The following is a 19,360-nucleotide window of genomic DNA, read 5'->3' as shown; positions in this document are numbered from 1 at the left end:
AATGTTTAAATATATTATGAAATCATAATAGATTCTCCAATTCAAATCATTATGATTCTTCCATTTTAAATTAAACAAAATGAAGTGTCAAATAATTCTAATATTTTACATAATGTCTTGAAGCTAAGGGTCTTACTGATTACAAATGAGTTTTGGGGATGTTCAATTCACTAACAGAGTGGTAAAACTTGAGGAATACTGGAGTTCTAAATCTGTGCCTCCATATCAAGAGAAGTATGTTTGCATCACTTGATGGCCTTACATCTGTCAAAACTGTAGGTAGAAGATGTGATAGGGAAAAGAACTTTTCAAATAATGTCAGAAAATACTTGCAACATTAAGAGGGTTTTTATTGTACCTAATAGCACTTTTCATAAGGAAAATGCTATATTATCTCAGAATGTATTAACTGTTACTCTGCCCATGCTATGTGAAGCACATTTTGCAATAGATAATATGCCAACTACCACTGGAGAGGGTTATGAAGCAAAAATGTAGATAAATACAGGACAGATGTAGATAGTTCCACTATAAAGGAAGTTTGTGTGTGTATCCAGAGTGACATGCCTTGCCAGCCAAGGGAGGATCTCTGTGAGTCTGAGGTCAGCCTCATCTACATAATGAGTTTCAGGCCAGCTGGGGCTACAGGGAGACCCTGTCTCAAAAAGATACCCCCCCTGAAAAATACTTTATTAGATTTAACGAATGTTGTTCTCTTTTTTATATGAAGGTGCCATATATGAGAAAATTAAATAAATTCTTGGCAAATGGGGATCACTACATTGTCAATTTCTTATTTTCTCCCTTGTTAGATTTCTGCTTGCACATGTCTATTTTGTGCATGTTTGTCTGTGCATGGATATACATGTGCTTGTTTGTGACTCTGGGAACGAAAAAAATAAGACTTCAATCACACAATAAATCACTCAAATGTAGTAGTATTTATAGTAGGAATAGGCTGGAAAGAACACCTGCAGAGAGAAAAGGCCACCCAAGGACAAGAAGAATGTGGTCATCTAAAATCCATGATCTAGGCCTCAAAGAAACTAGCCTTACTTATAATTTTGTTCTTGTATTTCAGCCTTCAGAATTATGAGGAAGTGATTTGTTGTTGTTTAAGACATCCAGTACATAGTATTTGGATATAGCAGTCAGAAAACTAACATTTTGCCTACTGATTAAACAGTTGACATATTAAGTGCACTGGACAGTCCACCTCATAAAATATTCCATGAAGAATAAGAAATAAATGATTAAATTTCATGCATTCTATGAAAGATCACTTTTGGGAGGGAACAGATAAAGAAGTCAGAGACTGAGAAATTACATTATAAAGACAAGATCACATGTACCCCATGAAAAGACTTGAAAAGTATACTTTAGGTATGTAAAACTCAGATGGAAGGAAGAAACCTTATTAGCATGGAAATGTCTGAAGTAAATGAAAGCAATAACCAAAGTTTATGTTGAACATGGAATCAAATTGAAAAGAACTATGCTAAGAGATAGGATATGTATGTACATATGTATATGTATATTTATGTTCGTGTGTTTATACATATATGAATATATAAGTATATGTATGTACGTAGGTATATATAGGTATATGTATGGTTTATGCACAAACCACATACACACCCTTAGAGGCACATATACACACATTTGGAATACCAGGGTTATCAGTTTAAAATATAGAGATAACTGACATGAACCTCACTCTCTGGTCTCTAACAATATCTAGAGAGAAACCCACAGTATGTGATGATGTATGCTATGAGAGCTTTGAATACTCATGGAAGAGAAACCTTTTATTGAGAAATGGCTGCCTCTTCCTGGAGGAACTGAAGTCTAATGTGGATAATAATGGATACGAAGAAATAGCTGGGCATGGTGGTTCATCCCTGTAATCCAAGCACTTGAAAGGCTAAGGCAGAAGGATGATAATTTGCAGCTCAGCTTGGGCTACACTGTCAAACTTTTCTAATAAAAAAAGAAAGGAAGGAGGAGAGAAAGGGAAATAATTGTTAACTGAAGAAGATGTTCAAGAGAAAAGAAGTATCCAGTTGAAAGGATCCATTTGAAAATGACCTAGAACATCCAATAGCCAGAAATGTTTAAAACTCTAGGCATTAGTTTAGGGAATACAGTGCAAATACTTTAGTGTTCAAAAGGCACAGAATGCAATAGAGAAATAAGGAAAGGAAAATTAATCAGGAAGCAGTTCATAGTGATCCCGTAAGCTGTGTGAAAGAGTTGTTTTCCTGGGCACTAAGAACTCATCGAATAATCTTACGTTGAAGAATGGTGATCAGATTTGTTACCTATTAAAGATCACCAGGTTTACAATATAGAACAAATAGATATCAAAGAGAGATAAGGTGGAAGTCAGGGATCAATGTGAAATATGTTATGAAGAACTAAAAATGGACCAACACCACAGTAATGGACTTGAAAACTAGGGTTAATTATGGTGTTGTGCTATGATTTATTGGCTGACTGAATACAGGAGTATGAAAGAATTGGTATCGAAGGATGATGTCTGGGTTTATTTTTTTCCTTTAAAATTTTTAATATCTTTTGAGAATTTAATACATAAGCACTGTATTTACATCATTTCCAAATTTGAATTCTGGACAGATGGTAGCAACATATGGAAATTTTCCCAATTAGTAGGTTTTCTATTGCAAATTTCATTCTGTTTCTAATCTAAAACAGCATAGTAATGGCATAAACACCCACACCCACACAACGACTAATGGAAAAAAATAGATAAACCTGAAACAAATTCATATATTTTAAGGCATATAGTTTTAGATAAAGTCAACATGTATGCATATTGGGAAAAGGTTATCATTTTCAGGAAATCACACTGTTAAATTTGGATATCCACATGCAGAACAATGAATCTAGACCCCTATCTTTTACTAGTTACAAAAATCAACTCAAAATCAATTAAAGACTTAAACATGTAATCTGAAGCTATGGAACTTCGATAAAAAATTTAGGGGATCTTTGTGAGTTTGAGGCCAGCCTGGTCTACATAGTGAGTTCCAGGACAGCTGGGGCTACAGGGAGACCTTGTCTCAAAAAGACAAAAAAAAATTAGGGGAAATACTTTAGACAATGGAATGGGCAAGGACTATTTTTTGACAACATTCCAAAAACATAAGAAACAAATGAATAAATAAACAATAAATGGCCAGATAAATTTGCATCACCCTGAGAAGATCCTGCAAAACAGAAGCAATCAGCAGAGAAAAAAGGCAGCCTTCAGAGGGCAAAAACTGTATATTATTCATCATTCAAGGAATTAATATTCAAAATATATAAGAAACTCAAATATCTCAACAATGAAAATAAACAATCTAATTAAAATGAGCAATAGACCTAAAGAAACATTTCTTAAAAGAAATTTGGGTGATTTCAGCACTTGGGAGGCTGAGGCAGAAGGTTTACTGTGAGTTACAGACTAGCCTGTCCTACAAAGCATTGTTAGAGCTGATTATAAAACCACATCAGTATCTCTCCAGAGAGATCTTAGCAGGATCTTTCCTGTTGGAAAATAAGACAACTATCAAAATGCCTATCTGTCCTCTTTTGAATGTCTTAAGACACAGAATGTTGCTTGGTCCATTGAATTGTAATGGACCAAGCAATTGTTGAATTGTAAATTATTTTCAAATACACAAGTTATGTTACATATAAGTAAAACATCTATGAGTAACTTTTGTTTTGAAGAAGAAATTTGTGAACCATGAAAAAACTTGCAAACATTCTTTATGCACAGTGAATTATTGAATATATAGAGAAAGTTAAAAAGCAAAAGCAAAAGCAAAGGCCCTTTAAAGATAGATTCTGTCATGTGGTCAGAATGTCGCATACGTTTAATAAGAAGACACGTCCTGAACAACTGGAACTCAGTGTTTAGAATGGTTTAGGTCTCAAAATCACCAGCTGAAATCTTGCTTCATAGAAGGATTGAGACAAGCCTGTGCAGCTTTCATCAGTTAAAACGAAGGACTTATCAACCAAGTACTCTAGTGGGCCATGTAATGATCAACAATGTGGATTGAAATAAACTTTAAGGAGCACAAATTTCAAAACTGAAGAGTCAAACGGTTCCTCTTTAAAGAATATAGAGAACTATATCAGAAATCAGAGTGATTTGACCAGCAACCACCTAGCTTTTCAGCACTGGCTACAACTGGGGGCCAAACGTACCATGAACAATGGGAGGTTACTAAAAGATGGACCACAATACAGGATCAGTTATAAAGCTTAAACGGCAAATATCAATGCCTTTTCACTGTATTTCTCATCAGCCTTCTATACCATGAAAAAGATCAGCCCCTTGACAATTTCATTCCAATATGTAGCTTCTGTTAGAGGACTGCATAATCAAATCATGAAAAGAAACCAGACATCCTGTCTTGTGTGTATTGTGACATTAGTAGATGCCCATCCTGTTTGAAATTTTGTCATGAATTAACAATAATTGTAAAGGCCTTAACATAGCAGGGAATCAAACACAGGTCATGAAGTACATGCAGAATCCAAGACAAAAATGGTGATAATATGCTGGTTTGTGATTCCTGTGATAGAGGATTCCTTTGGGAGTACTGTGATTCACTGCTTTCCAGAATTCCAAAAGGGAAATAGATTATCCAACTCTGTAGATCAAAGAAAACTATTTCATGAGAAGCTTCACAATTAAAATGATGATATGCAAACCCCACTGGACAACTGAAAAATAAATTTGAAAATTGTTGTCTAAAATTCATGATGAAAGATACATGAAAGTATTCACAGGGTCACTTGATACCAAAATTAAAATAAGCATCAGTGGCTGGAGAGGTGGCTCAGTGGTTAAGAGCACTGGCTGTTCTTGCAGAAGACCTGGGTTCGATTCCAAGCACTCACATGATAGCTAACAACTGTCCATAACTCCAGTTCCAGGGGATCTGATGCTCTCATCTGGCCTCTGTGAGCACTGCAGGACTTGGATGTACTTACATTCCTCCAGGCATAACACTCATACACATAAACTATAAATAAATAAAAGCATCCAACTAGAACTTACAGATATAAATGTGATTAGAAACAAGGATGTTTTTACTGAAAAGGATTTGGATGCTTAACAGGCCCAGGATCCACCTGAGGAGAAAATAGTATAAAAGTGGGGAGGAAGATTATAGTCAGTAGCATTTTGTAATATAATTTGTGAAATATGAAAATCAAACCTTTTTCTCCCTGTCTTACCCATATGCAAGATTTCCAAAGCTTTACCTGTATGAATTCTCTCTTAAATATATGAAACATAAAAGCATTTGATAAGACACTCAAAAAAATATGAATGGCTTCATCCTCTAGCAAATAAAATTTACCAAAGGAAAGGCTTTCAGTATTTGAAGTTGATGGGAGCATGACCAAAACTTATTGCCAAAGTCATGCTTGTTAGCCAAACTATTCCTGGATCATAAAGCACTGTATTATGATGGCCAGATTTCTTTTTCATGTCTTTAAGAAAAATGATGAGAAAAACTGTCACCAGGTTGAATGCATTTCTAAGGAAAGGCTTTGCCAGCTTAAGAGTAATGTCTGCTGCATAATGAACATGCCCTAGCACCAAAGGAAAGGAATTGGATTGTTCCTCATCAATTTCAGCTCTTTGCTTCCTAGAGAGACCAATCAGGGTCTCCTGAAACACCACTCTCTGATACCTACCCCCGACATTGAAAGAGTATCATCTTAGAATATATCTACCACAACCACAATAGGCATATCAATGTCAGGGCCATTAACTAACTCACAGACACATGTCCACATAAAATTATCAGCAGTCTCAGCACTTCCACATTACTGAGAAGAATGATGGCAAAATTGTCATCATTAGAAAGGAAAAGTTAATATTAATGAGGGCCTATGGAGAAGCTGAAAACCTATTCCTAAGCTAATGAACTTGATCCAGAGAATCTGAGATGGGCTCCAATTTTAATTTGTAATGCCATAGTTTCTAAGAGTGGGAAGCTGAAAAGGATGCTGAATGGATAATGGAACTGGCTAGCTCCTCAGAAAATGGGGAGAAAGATATCCTGTCACCCAGAGCTAACAGCAGACAACCACCTACAGAAGTACAATGGGAAAATGGACATTTGCCTTCTTCAGAGAGCTGGCCAGTGGCAGAGGAGCTAAAAAGAGGACTGATGATGTAGCTCAGTAATAGAGCACATGCCCAGCATTTAAATGCAATAAGCCCTGGGTTCAGTCCACAGTAACATGAAGAACAAGAAGGAGAAGGAGGAGAAGGAGGAGGAGGAGGAGTTATCTTAAGCACAGGAGAAGCGCAGCAACCAATGCCATTTCTGAGATGCCAGAAGTACTAAATCATCCCTTTGATAACTCAGATGAAGAGAGGTCAATGACACAGCTGGAGCCTACATGAGAGATAGAAGTGGAGGACAATGGCAGGAATCCAGTTGTGGACAAAGCATTCCAATATGAGACTAGGAAGAAATAACAGAGGACGTGGAAAGAAATGAAGAATTTCTTCAAGAAGGTTGACCCTTGTAGAAACACAATGGATGACAATGCAAATATCTTGAAAGAAGGCAGCAAAGATAATCCCAAACATCTATTTATCTTCAAATTTTATGATTTCATCTTCCTTTATTGCTCTCTATTGTGTAGATATACCAATTTTTTAAATTATCCATTCTTCAGTTGGGGGATATTTAGGTTGTTTCAATTTCTTAGTTATTGTGAAAGGAGCAGCAACAAACATGGCTATGCAAGTTATCTGTGTAGTAGGATGGGTCCTTTGGGTATATGCTGAGGAGTGGTATGAGCAGATCATCCAGATCATATGGTAGAGTTATTTTTAGGTTTTTTGGGTTGTTTTTTTTTGAGACAGGCTTTCCCTGTAGCCCCAGCTGGCCTGGAACTTGCTATGTAGACCAAGCTGGCCTTGAACTCACAGAGATCTCCCTGGTTCTGCCTCCTGAGTGCTGGGATTAAAGGTGTGTGACACCACACCCAGCTTTAATTTTAGTTTTTAAAGAGTGTGCCATATATACTGATTTCTGATGTGTTTGCACCAGTTTGCAAGTCCACCAACAATGAATGAGGATTTCCCCTTACTTTGCATCCTTATCAGCATTTGGAATCATTCATTCTCTTAATCTTAGTTATTCTGACTGGGGTAAGAAAAACAAAAGACGCATGATCTCCCTCCTTTGTGGGTCCTAGTACCATATCTTTATAAGTGAGTGTATATCTTGATGTAACTGCAGGAACCAGGAATATAGAAGGGAACTAGGGAGGTAAAGTGCAAGGTGATATCTTAAACTTAGGTTTGATTTTTATTTCCCTAATTACTAAGGATGTTGAACACTTTTTAAGGTGAACATTTTTTAAAAAATATTTTATTATTTTTATTTTATGTGTATGAGTGTATTGCCTGCATGTATGTGAGTGCACCAGTGTCGTACAATGCCACCGAAGTCAGAAGAGGCCTTCGGATTCCCCTGGAACTGGAGTTAAGGACGGTTTGTAGCCACCATGTGGGTGCTGGGAATCGAACACGGGTCCTCTGCAAGAGCAGTCAGTGCTCTTAGCCATTGAGCCATCTCTCCAGCCCTAAGGTGAACATTTTTCAGCCATTTTTTTAATTTCTTTTGAGAACTCTCTGTTCAGATCCATGGACCATTTTTTAATTGAGTCGTTTCTTTTCATTATTTGGTTTTTTAATTATTTATGCATTCTGGATATTAATCCTCTGTCAGATATGCAGCTTGAAAAAAATTCTCCCACTCTGTGGGCTTCTATTTTAATCAGTTAGTTGTGCAGAAGAGTTTTAGTTTAATGAGATCCCCTTTGTCAATTGTTGACTTAAATTCCTGAGTGATGAAGTCCAATTAGAAAGTGCTTTATTGCATCTTCATCTTGTGGGGTATTGCCCATGTTTTCTTCTAACAGTTTAAGTATTTCAGGTTTTACATTGACGTCTTTGATGCATTTGGAGTTGACTTTTGTGAAGGGTGATGCTAGAGATCTAATTTCACTCTTCACAATTCAGTTTTCTCAGTACCGTGATACTGTCTTTCCTTCAGTGTGTGTTCTTGGTACCTTTGAAATATCAGGTGACTGAAATTATGTGAACTCATTTTTGAGTCTTCTATTTTGTTCCATTGATTTACACATTTATTTTGTGCAGATACTATCATTTTTTATAACTATAGCTCTATAACATAGCTTGAATTCTGGTCTGGTAATACCCTCCAGCAATGCTCTTTGTGCTCAAGATTTCTTTGACTATCCAGAGTCCTTTATGGTTCCATACAATTTTTAAGGTGCTTTTTCTGTTTCTGTAAAGATGTCATGGGGATAGTGATTGGAATTGCATTGAGTTTTTCTATATATCAATAACAAAGAATCAGAGAAACAGTTAATGATAATACTCTCATTCACAGTAGCCTTAGGAATGATACCTAAGAACAAACCTAATTAAACACAGTAAACACCTCGACAGTGATAACTTTAAATCTTTGAAGAAAGCAATTGAAGAAGATGGAAAGTCCTCCATGCTCATACATTGGTAGAATTAATATTGTAAAAAATGACCATCCTATCATCTCTGATTTTATGAATTTGGGCCCTCTTTCTCTTGACTAATTTGGATAAAATTTTGTTGATCTCGTTAATCTTTTCAAAGAATCAACACTTCATTTACCTGATTCTTTGTTTTATTTTTTCCCTTTCTATTTCATGAATTTCAGCACTGTTATCATCTCTTTTCATCCATTGCTTTGTAGTGTTGTTTTTCTTGTTTTTTTCAGGGTCTTTGGGTGCAATATTAAGTAATATGAGATATTTAAACTTTTTCTGGCATAGGCACTTAGTCCTTTAAGCTTTCTTCTTAGGACTGCCTTCATTGTGTCCAATAGATTTCATTATACTGTGTTTTCATTCATTTCTAAGATATTTATAATTTCCTCTTTGATTTCTCTCTTGACCTAATTTTCATTCAATACTTTGTTTTTTCAGTTTCCATGAGTTTGTGTGCTTTTCCCCATTTCTATTGTTGATGATATTCAGGGTTTGTTTTTCCTTTGTGGTGAGATTGAATGCAGGCTATTATTTCAATTTTCCTGTAATTGTTGAGACTTTATTTGTGTCCTAATATATGGGAAATTTTGGAGAAAATTCCACATGCCACTCATAAGAGAGTATATTCTTTCATCTTTGGGTAGACTATTCTTTAGATGTCTGTTAGATTCATTTACGCTGTCATTTAACTCCTGAGTTTCTTTGCTATTTTTGTCTGGATGACTTGTTGGTAATAGTGGGATGTTGAAGTTTACCATTATCACTGTGTTGGGTCAATCTGTGGCTTAAGTTTCATGGTCTTTCTTTTATGAAAATAGGTGTCCCTGTGTTTGGTAGATAAATGTTTTGAATTATAATATCCTTTTGGTGTATTTTTGTCCTTTAGATTGTATAATGCCCTTCCTTATCTCTTCTGACTAGTTTTGGTTTCAATGCTATTTTGTCAGATATTAGAATAGGTGCATCTACATGTTTCTTGGTTCCATTTGCTTAGAATACCTTTTTCCATCCTTTTACTGTAAGGTGGTATCTATCTTTGGTTGTACATTGTGGCATATGAGACTTGGAGGCAGCAAAAGTTGGGCTCTATTTTCTAATCCAATTTGTTATCTGTGTCTCTTTACTGGGAAATTGAGATTTTTTAATATTGAATGTGATTATTGAACAGTTTACATTCATTCCTGTTATTTTATTGTGATGTTGTTTTCTTAGACTGTCTTTGGTTTCGTTGTTCAGGAAACTTTTATTCGTTCTCGTGTTCTCTTGAGTATGTTTAACCTTCTCTTCAGAACAAAGAATTCCTTCCAGTATGCTCTGTAGAGCTATCATAGTGATCATAGTTCTTTAAATCTGTTTTAATAATGGAAAATTTTTCTTTCTTCTTTGATTACCACCGATAGTTTTGCTGCATATACTAGCCGGGGCTGGGAGTTGTTGACTTTCATAACTGGCAGAACATCAGTCCAGGCCCTCCTGGCTTTCAAAGTCTTTATTGAAGTGGCAGATCTTGTTCTGATGGAACTGCTTTTTATGTGACTTGGTTTTTCTCTCTTGCAGCTTTCAATATCCTTTCTATGTTTTGTACATTTAGTATTTTTTATTATTATGTGGTATGTGGAGGTTTTTTTCCCTATTTGGTGTGCTGTATGCCTTTTGTACTTTGATAGGCATCTCTTTTCTTGATTTGAGAAGTTTTAGTCTATGATTTTGCTGAAAATATTTTTGTGACTTTGACTTGACTTTCTTCTACTTCTTTACCTATGGTTCTTGATAGGTTTGGTCTTTTATAAGTCCCAGAATTTTTGCACATTTATTTTCCTGTGTGTGTGTGTGTGTGTGTGTGTGTGTGTATTTAATAGTTTGCTTTGTCTAAATGATCCAATTCCTCTAACTTATCGTTAAGCCTTTATATTCTCTGTTCCACTTGATTAATTCTATTGGTGAAGCCTTTCAGTGTGTGTTTTGCTGACTGATTGTCTCATTTCAAGTTTTATTTTGGTTTGACTTTTCTTCATAAATTCTGTCTTATTAAACTCTGTTTATATCTTGAATTGTTTTCTTTATTTCATTCAACCATGTGTTTTTGTTTTTGAGGTCTTCATTCCTGAATTTGTGTATATGCTTTTTAATTTCATAGAATATATTTATAATTATTATTTTGGAATCATTTACTTCTCCATCAACTAAGTTGCATTGCTCAGGGATAGTCACAATAGGAATGCTAATTTCTGGAGAAGACATACCGTCTTGGTTATTCGTGTTCATGTTTTTGTGACAGGACCTAGATATTTGGAATTAGGTTGTTCACAGTGTTTCTTAGCATGAATGTCTGTTGTCACTTTTGTTGTGCAGATGCTTGAATCAAGTTGTTACCTTAATTTGTCAGTTTGTGGTTGAGCTTCATGGTGCCTAAATTTTAATATTGGGGAATCTCTGTGCTGATAAGTGAGTGGGATGTCAAAAGTTTTCTCAGCACAAATATGGATAGTTGGACTTCTGCACCCAGGAGCAATCCTGCTATAGGCTTAGAAGATATTCACTGATTATTTTCATAATTTTTTGGAGACCTCAATAGATTCCTTTGAGTGGCAGGGGCTAGGTCTACAAAAGTGTTTGGTACTCCATGGAGGCCAGGCACAAACAGCCACAATGTTCTGAGGTGGAGGTTGATCGAGGCCATGCCGGTGGTCCCTACCTGGGGTTGGTGTCACTGGATGCCACATGGTCTCCAGGCTATGAGGTGGGTGGGGTCATTGGTGGGCAGGCAAGCAGATAGGAGGGTTCTGTGGTGCCTACCTGGGGTTGGGGTCATCATGTGTTTGCTTGGCAGTATGGTGGGTCTGTTTCTTTTTCTTTAATCTTCAGCATCATGCTCTGCACATAAAAGATTTGTGAAAATGTTTGTTCAAACATAGATAAGAGGTGAAATGACTTTGTATAAAATCTTTTGACTGTAAGTTACAGAACCAGGACAGAACAATGCTAGTAATTTTGTAATTATTAAGAAAATTTCTTTCTCAATGCAGTTCATGGTTGTAGGTATAATTCAATGTTAAAAACATTTACCTGGAATACAAGAAGTCCTGGTTTTAATCCCTAACACATAGTAAATGGAGTCTAAGCAAAGAAAATAATAATTACATTCTATTTATTATTTCAAATATTAACTGTTGTTACATATTTGTACCTATTAATGGATGTAGTAGAATATTTTGGACATGTGCAGCCTAAGGCCAGGAATGGATTCCCTCTTTTGAAACTGTTGACTAAGTTTCCCATAGATCCTCAAACAATACTGGGTATTTCCCCTACTCTTGATTAACCTACAAGAACTTGGTGGTAAGATCCTATTGCTGAAGTCACTACTTACATGAGCTGTAGACCCAACAAGGAGAAATTAAACTGGTACTGGCCACAAATCTTCATCTCTACTGGCTAGCTCTCATAGCTCTGAAAGGTGGTAAATATACTACTGGAAGAGAAAAATAATCATCAGCCTTGCCCAGCTGTGACTCCTGTGAATTACAACAAGTGGACTAACAAGATATTCCCACCGGTACAATAGTGCCATGAATACTATGGGAGTAACCAACCACTTTCTGATTGAATTTAAACTCCACTTCTCAAGGTGGAGCCCATACCTGACACTGATATCAGCCCTAGGAACCCATTGGTAGATGGGTCACGGGCTATAGAGGATAACTTGCAATGATATTATTCTGCCACATAGACATAGTATTCAACCAACTCCTGAGGATTTGTTGTTGTACCCTTAGATTAATGTATCTCTCTACTATCACCAGAGAATCGTCCTCATTCAACACATGGTGATTAACACAGAGAACTACTGGCCAACATGCAGAGAATAAGAGACTACAGAGTGCTTATTCCAAGATGAAATATCTGTATCAAATCTCTGTCTCCCAAAACTCAAGGATCATTGCAGAAGAGGGGCCAGAAAGAGTATACGTGCCAGAGGTGGTAGATGGCCACAAAGAAACAGAGATTTCCAGACAGGTAATTACTCACATGAACTGAAAGCAATGAACTTTTGTCAACTGATGGCTGCCGGGAGATGATGAGTCATTTTCAGTAAGGGTGCAATGCTGGGTAGGTTAACCAGACTCCAGTGGATGAACCCATACTGAAGGGCATTTGATTTGGGACCACAAATTTGAGGTGACAGGTCTCTCTCTCTCTCTCTCTCTCTCTCTCTCTCTCTCTCTCTTTCTCTCTCTCTCTATGTGTGTGTGTTATGTCTGCATAATAAAGTACATTAAATCAGAATCAGATGTGAGGTATTAAAGGGGAGTGCAGATATGGGAAGGGATCTAAGTATGAATAAAATATATTGTGTGACATCTACAAAAATTCAATAAAAACTGAAAAAAAATAAATTGCTCAAAGGAAAAAATTATTTTAAAATATCATAATAAAACCCAATGCTGCATATGCTAATGCATAAATAAATAATAAATTCTTAACTCTAGTGACCCTACTTGCTACATAACCTTAGAACATAATCTCTCCTTCCCTGTTTTGCTTTGGCTGGGCTGCAGGCCTTATCAACACACCTCTATACCATTATTCCCTGCCCTTTCCATACATTGATCACTATTGTATTCCCAACTTTCATGAGATCAACTTTTTTGACATTTATTTATGGTGAGAGCAGCTTTTGGTGACTGCTCATTTTACTCAACATTTTATTTTCCAGGCTTATCCATGTTGACGCCAAATTCTGTTCTTTATTTTTCAGATCTATGTGTTTTCCTTGGAATTTTAATTTTCTCATTTGAGAATTTTCATGCAATTTTTTTCTGGAAATTAGTCTAACAAATTATTCCCTATATTTTGTTTTATTCCATTTATCAAATTTCATGACTCAAAAATGAACACGAATTTATGTAGTTGCAATTGAGTATTGAATTCATCACATAATTAGTTTGGAGAATTTCTGGTCCAGAACAAGTATGTGGAGAATAAAATAGCACTATTTCAGGAAATAAGAAAACCCGAAGATGGTAATGTAGAGTGAAATTATATACAAAATTTTGGAACACAACATGCGAAGTCGCTAAGTTAGTATTCATTTCCAAATATTATATATACAAAAGGATTTTTTATTAATAGAGGGGATATACATATGTATTTATTAATTGATTTTAAAACAAAGTCTTCAGTTAAAGAAGAAATCTTTTTCCGTGGCCTAGCCCATTTATCTGAGGGGATGATACCAAGAATGGTTGCTTAGCATATTAAGTCTCTGGGGGTCTCGTACTTTCTTTCTTTGAGACTTAGTCTCCTGATCTGGAAGATGAATGCTATATGAGGAACCAGATAATGGATAATGTAATATTTGCTTCTAAAGTTTTCTGGATCCTTGAAAATGTCAAATTTACAAATAACTACTGGTGTTTGTTAGACAATTTTCCTGAGTTTGTATTAAAGTAACTATAATTCTCATCTTCCAATTGCTAATGCTGAAGCGCCGACTGGCTTTTCCAAACTGCATAATTGGTATGTGTTTGTGTGGTGGGATTCAAGTTGTATCTCATCCCAGAGCCAAATGAGTTCTAAACATTTGTAGAACAAGATTTTGACTGGTGTGTTGTGTGGTTTCAAATATTTTGTAGGAAGAATTGATTAAAAAGTTAAAACTAATTTAATATTATCTGAGGCTAGTGCTGAGTCAAGGCTTACATATAAATATACAGTACTGTCTAATGCTTGTAAAACAAGTTGAATAATCAAGAAATATAGCAAATGTGTAAATTAAAGGATAGATGTATATATAATATATTATGTGTGGAAATTTTCTTAGAGATTTTCATAATTTCAGAAATACCCACAGAAATACCACTTGTGATTTTTGAGTCTCTAAATTTATATGCCTGTCTCATCAATGCTTGCAACTTTTTCTCACAACAATTCTACATTTGAGTGCAACATCTGATGTTTTAAATATGATTCTTGATTTAATCCTGCCTAGGCATTCACTTATCGAATTGGATGTAATTTTATTATGATTTAATATCCCTGCATTCTCCTTTATGTTATTTAAAAGCCATTATATCGAAATGTTTTTAATTTTAGTATGGGTAGTTAGCCTATAATATATACATGAATTGAGTGTCAAAATAATAAAGCAGATATGAGATTATATAATTTTGTCTCAAAATTTTAAAAGTAGCATGTTGGATTTTTATTGTTTTTAGACACATTGGTTTAAAAAATTAGGCAAATTGTTTACTACAAAAAAGGTGCAAGTTCAGCTTTATATTGTTGAACTACATTGGTTCAAATAGTAAAATGATTTCTTTATTGAATTTTGCCAAAACAGTCATGCTAGTTCTGCTTAGTTACAGCCTAAGCAATTGAAAAGAAAAAGATAAAAATAAAGTAATAATCCAGAAAATTTATTCTAATTGCTGTTCTAAGGAACTGTAATTCAGCAATCCACCTCAACTCCAAATTTACACTACTTGACACTTTTATTTAAAATGTGGAAATGCAAAAATATAAGAGTTTTACAAAATATGGACAAGCATATCCATATCTGGATGACATGACTATTAATATCATGTTCTTTAACTGCATAAGGTCTTTTTCAATAAATGTAATCGCTATTTTCCAGAAAAAGAGTTTTCCCTTGACACTCACTTCACATTAGAAGTTTGGAACAAAGAAACAGATAGTTCTTGAATTAATAAATCCACAGTGGCTGCCGTTTTATTTTCTAATGACTGTAAATGAATGGGATATTTTAGTAATGACTATGTGCTCAGTAAGTGGTGAGGCTCGTTGTCTTTTAATTGTGTGTATTTGGTAAATTAGCTTTAAAGGTCACATTGGTATTCATTAAAAACAGCTTCAAAGCAGCGCTTCAAAACTACTTTTATTAATAAAATTCAGCTATCTGACTTGATCAAAGGAAGGATAAATTACAATTTGCTCATTGGTTTCATATCAGAACAGGCTATTTTTTACAAGCATTTTGTAAAATCTCTATTTGCAGTGTGAATGATTAGCATTCAAGTTTTATGGCACAATTAAATTTGGTGTTTTTCTTTATTACCTCACTTCACCTCATAATTGTATCTTTTAGAGGTTTGTGTGTTTTGCAGCTTTTAAAGTACTCGAATGTGTATTGTAAGTATATATGGCTATCATAATGAATCACTACAGATTTGGTGACTTCAAACAACAGGAAATTATTCTCTGGTTTAGGAAGGCTAGAAAGAAATCTGAAAGCAAGGTGTGGCAGCCCATGCTAATTCAAAATGATCTATGATAGAATCTCTACTCACTTCTTCCAACTTCTGTTGACTTCAGGTTTTCCTTGCTTTCTACCAACATGAAAACTATCACTGCCTATGTGTTTACATCATTTTATAATCTGCTTTCTCTCTTAGCCCAAATATTTTTCTTTTGTGAAGACACAAAATTGGATTTAGGGAACATACTAATTTTGTGATTATTTTGTTTCAAGATTCTTAGATAACTAAATCTTTTCTTAAAAGTAATTCACATTCTAAGATTTTGAGTGAATATGGATTTGAGGCGGGATATTATTTAACTGACTACAATGTGCATTTATTTTTGCAAACTCACTGCAGCTCTAATCTACAGACTAGGAAATAGAAGTCCAAGAAACCTGATATATCTGTAAGTATGCAGTTGGTTATGACATTTCTAGGACCATCACCTAAGTCATTCTGATTACAAATCCTTTTTTCTTTCCCTTATGTAAAACTTCCTACCCTATAGATTGTTGACAAAAGATGCTGTCTACAAAGTAAGGCCTGAAGATCTTTCTAGTCAAATATCTTTCCCTTATTGCTCCAGAGATGACACTCATTGTCTTCCCTACCTCAATCACAGTTTGAAAAAAGAATGATGCAATCATATTCCTACTGCTTATATAAAAAGATATGTACTGATATTCTTGCCCCCAATATTTGCTGCATCCCAAGTTGGCCATAGATGATATTCTAAAGTGATGCCTATTTGATGTGCAGAGCAAAAATTATCTCTTTGTCCGTAACAGTGACCTTTCACAAAATGATAGAATTTTACTGTTAAAACTATGAGAATCCCTGGCACATACCCTGTTTAGGTAATCCATGTGTTGGATAGTTCATGGATATCATTAGGGTCTATCACCCAGCATTTGGAACAGTGACTAATTAATGATTCACAAAAGTATTTATTTGGCTTCGTTTGTTCTCAGAAAATTAAAAGGCCCCTTCAATTCTAAAATTGTGCTTTCAATGAAGTTACTTCTTAGTTCAAAACTATGTAAAAAGAACTGTTCCTTTAGTGATCTGTATGGAAAATCTTAAGGAAGTGATTCTTCAACATAACAGTATATGAAACAAACTGATTTTCCCTTGATAAAATGTAGTTTCACATTCACCATTCACAGGTGTTATGAGTTATTAAGCTTAAGATGAAGTTATCAATAAAATAAGAAATGAAAACATTACCACAGGCCCTAAGGAAATTTAGAAAATCATAAGGACATGCTTTCAAACTTTATATTCCCATTTTTCCCCTTTCTCCTTTGATAATACCAGTGAAACTATGGTGTGAGGGTTAGACAAGGAGAGAGAGAGAGAGAAAGAGAGAGAGAGAGAGAGAAACAATGCATAGTTAGTTTTAAGAAAAACAAACAGAGGGAATTATATTAGTCTAACAACCTAACGACAAATTACACATGTGTATAGCTAAAGGCTACATAACAAGAAACACTGCAAGACAGGAGAAATCCTCCATGAGTTGTTGGCTAGGGTGGTCCAGGTGCTCCAAGAGACTCCCAAAATTACACAGGCTATTGCCACAGCCCTTGATGACCTCCCAGAACTTGAAGTTAAAGCCTACTTCTGAAGACAGAACACACTTTGTACACATGATTTGGAGCAACAGAGCTGGAAATGACCCGGAAACTTCTTCCCCTGAAGGCTAGCTCTCATAGCTTTGGAGAGCACTATGAAGGTGCCAAGGGAAAACATCAATCAATGGTCCAACACCAGCTTCAAGACCAAATAACCAAATCAGTGACCGGCATAGTATATGACATTGTTTCAGTAAGTGGCACTTTTATCCTAGATGCAATCAGCGGCTACCTAATTGGGAGGAAACTCAAGTATGGTACTGTAAACATAACCAAATATACATGGCTGGAGAGGGCATTGATCTTAGGAAAAATGCCAAGACTGTCACATCCTTAGACTAGTGTAATTTCTTGTTCTGTGCAAAATATGTATCCTTATATTTAAAGACAAATATCCCACTCATCACTCATCAAAGAAGCTTATTTTGCTTCAGTCGGAGACTATTGCCAAGCACTACAAATAGTTACACACAGACATTGTCTATGAATTGCCCAGGCCTAAGTGACACATCTACAATGCAACCTCTACACTTAAGGCACACAGAACATAGAACAGGGTAATGAAGATGACAGTAATGAATCTTTCAATTCTCATTAAAGAAGATCCCTCATGCAACAGAGGACCAGGAAAATGAAAGGTCACAAATGGCCCGAACATAGAGATTAAGATCTGCAGATTGACTGTCCTTGGACAGGACTCCTATATTAAACTTGACCCACCCAGGGCTCAGGGACCATCGTAGAAGAGGGGGCAGCAAGATGGTAAGAGCCAGGGAGGAGGTGCCTGACTATAGGAAAATACAGTCCTACAACTCCTGGGACCCTGCTCATTTGATTCGATGGCAATGGTGTCAGCATACAAAAGTCCCATGCAAACTCAGGTGGACAGAAACCCAGCAGAGAATTGGACAAATGAATAGCAGACCCTAATCTTACCTGAAGAAACATTGGTAACTGATTATTGCTAGGTGAGGAGAAGCTGATCTTCCTCAAACAAGAGATTTTATATAGGCTGACTAGACCCCAGTGAATGGACTTGCTTTGGGGAATGTCTGGAGACACTGACTTGACACATTGGCCCTTAATATGGACGACAGTATATGGGTCCCAATGCAGGGGCTATGGGAGGATGCTGGTGGGGACGGGGGTATGATTAAGATCGTTTGAGATATTCTGTATAAAATACACAAAAATTCAATAAATAATAAAAATAAATTTATATTCCACTAAACTGGAAAATTTAAAAGAAATAGATGAATTTCCAGATACGTACGAGATACCCAAATTAAATCAAGATGAAATAAACTATTTATATAGATCCATAACACCCAGTGAAATACAACTAGTAAATAAAAATCTCTCAACTAAAAAGATCCCTGGATCTGATGGATTCAGTGTAGAAATACCAGTCCTTCAAAGAACACAAGTACTACTCACATTATTCTGTAAAATAGAAAAGGAGGGAACAGTTTCAGATTCCTTCTTTGAATCCAGTATTACCTTGATACTAAACCTGAACAAAGACTGGACAAAAAGAAACTTGTGGACCAATCTCTCTGATGAAAAGAAATATTTATTTATTAAATTTTTGAAAAGATGTACTACTTTTCCTTTCTCATGAGATATCCTCATACGTGTAGATCTGAGTTCATGATTTCCAAGCTATATTTACTTCTTCCTTTGTGCTCACTGTCCTATACAAGCACTGCCACGGATGACTTTGCCATATTCCACTTATTCCATTATTGCATCATAACCTCTATTGATTCCACCCTTCATAATCTGAATTTTGAGCAGCCCATCTCTAAGAACACTTTAATATTACTAAACTGTATTCTCATACCATCATCTTTCCTGAGT

General features: G+C 35.6%; 1 pseudogene; it reads left to right on the top strand.

The window, feature by feature from the left end:
* The first annotated feature begins 3,754 nt into the window (after positions 1-3,754).
* On the top strand, positions 3,755-6,212 carry LOC103725728 (annotated as a pseudogene).
* Positions 6,213-19,360: the final 13,148 nt, after the last annotated feature.

Source organism: Nannospalax galili, unplaced genomic scaffold (assembly GCF_000622305.1).
Source record: "Nannospalax galili isolate Female #2095 unplaced genomic scaffold, S.galili_v1.0 scaffold10, whole genome shotgun sequence".
Taxonomy (NCBI): Eukaryota; Metazoa; Chordata; class Mammalia; order Rodentia; family Spalacidae; genus Nannospalax; species Nannospalax galili.
Note: the sequence above shows the minus strand (reverse complement) of the source record. Positions and strands in the feature narration are given on the sequence as shown.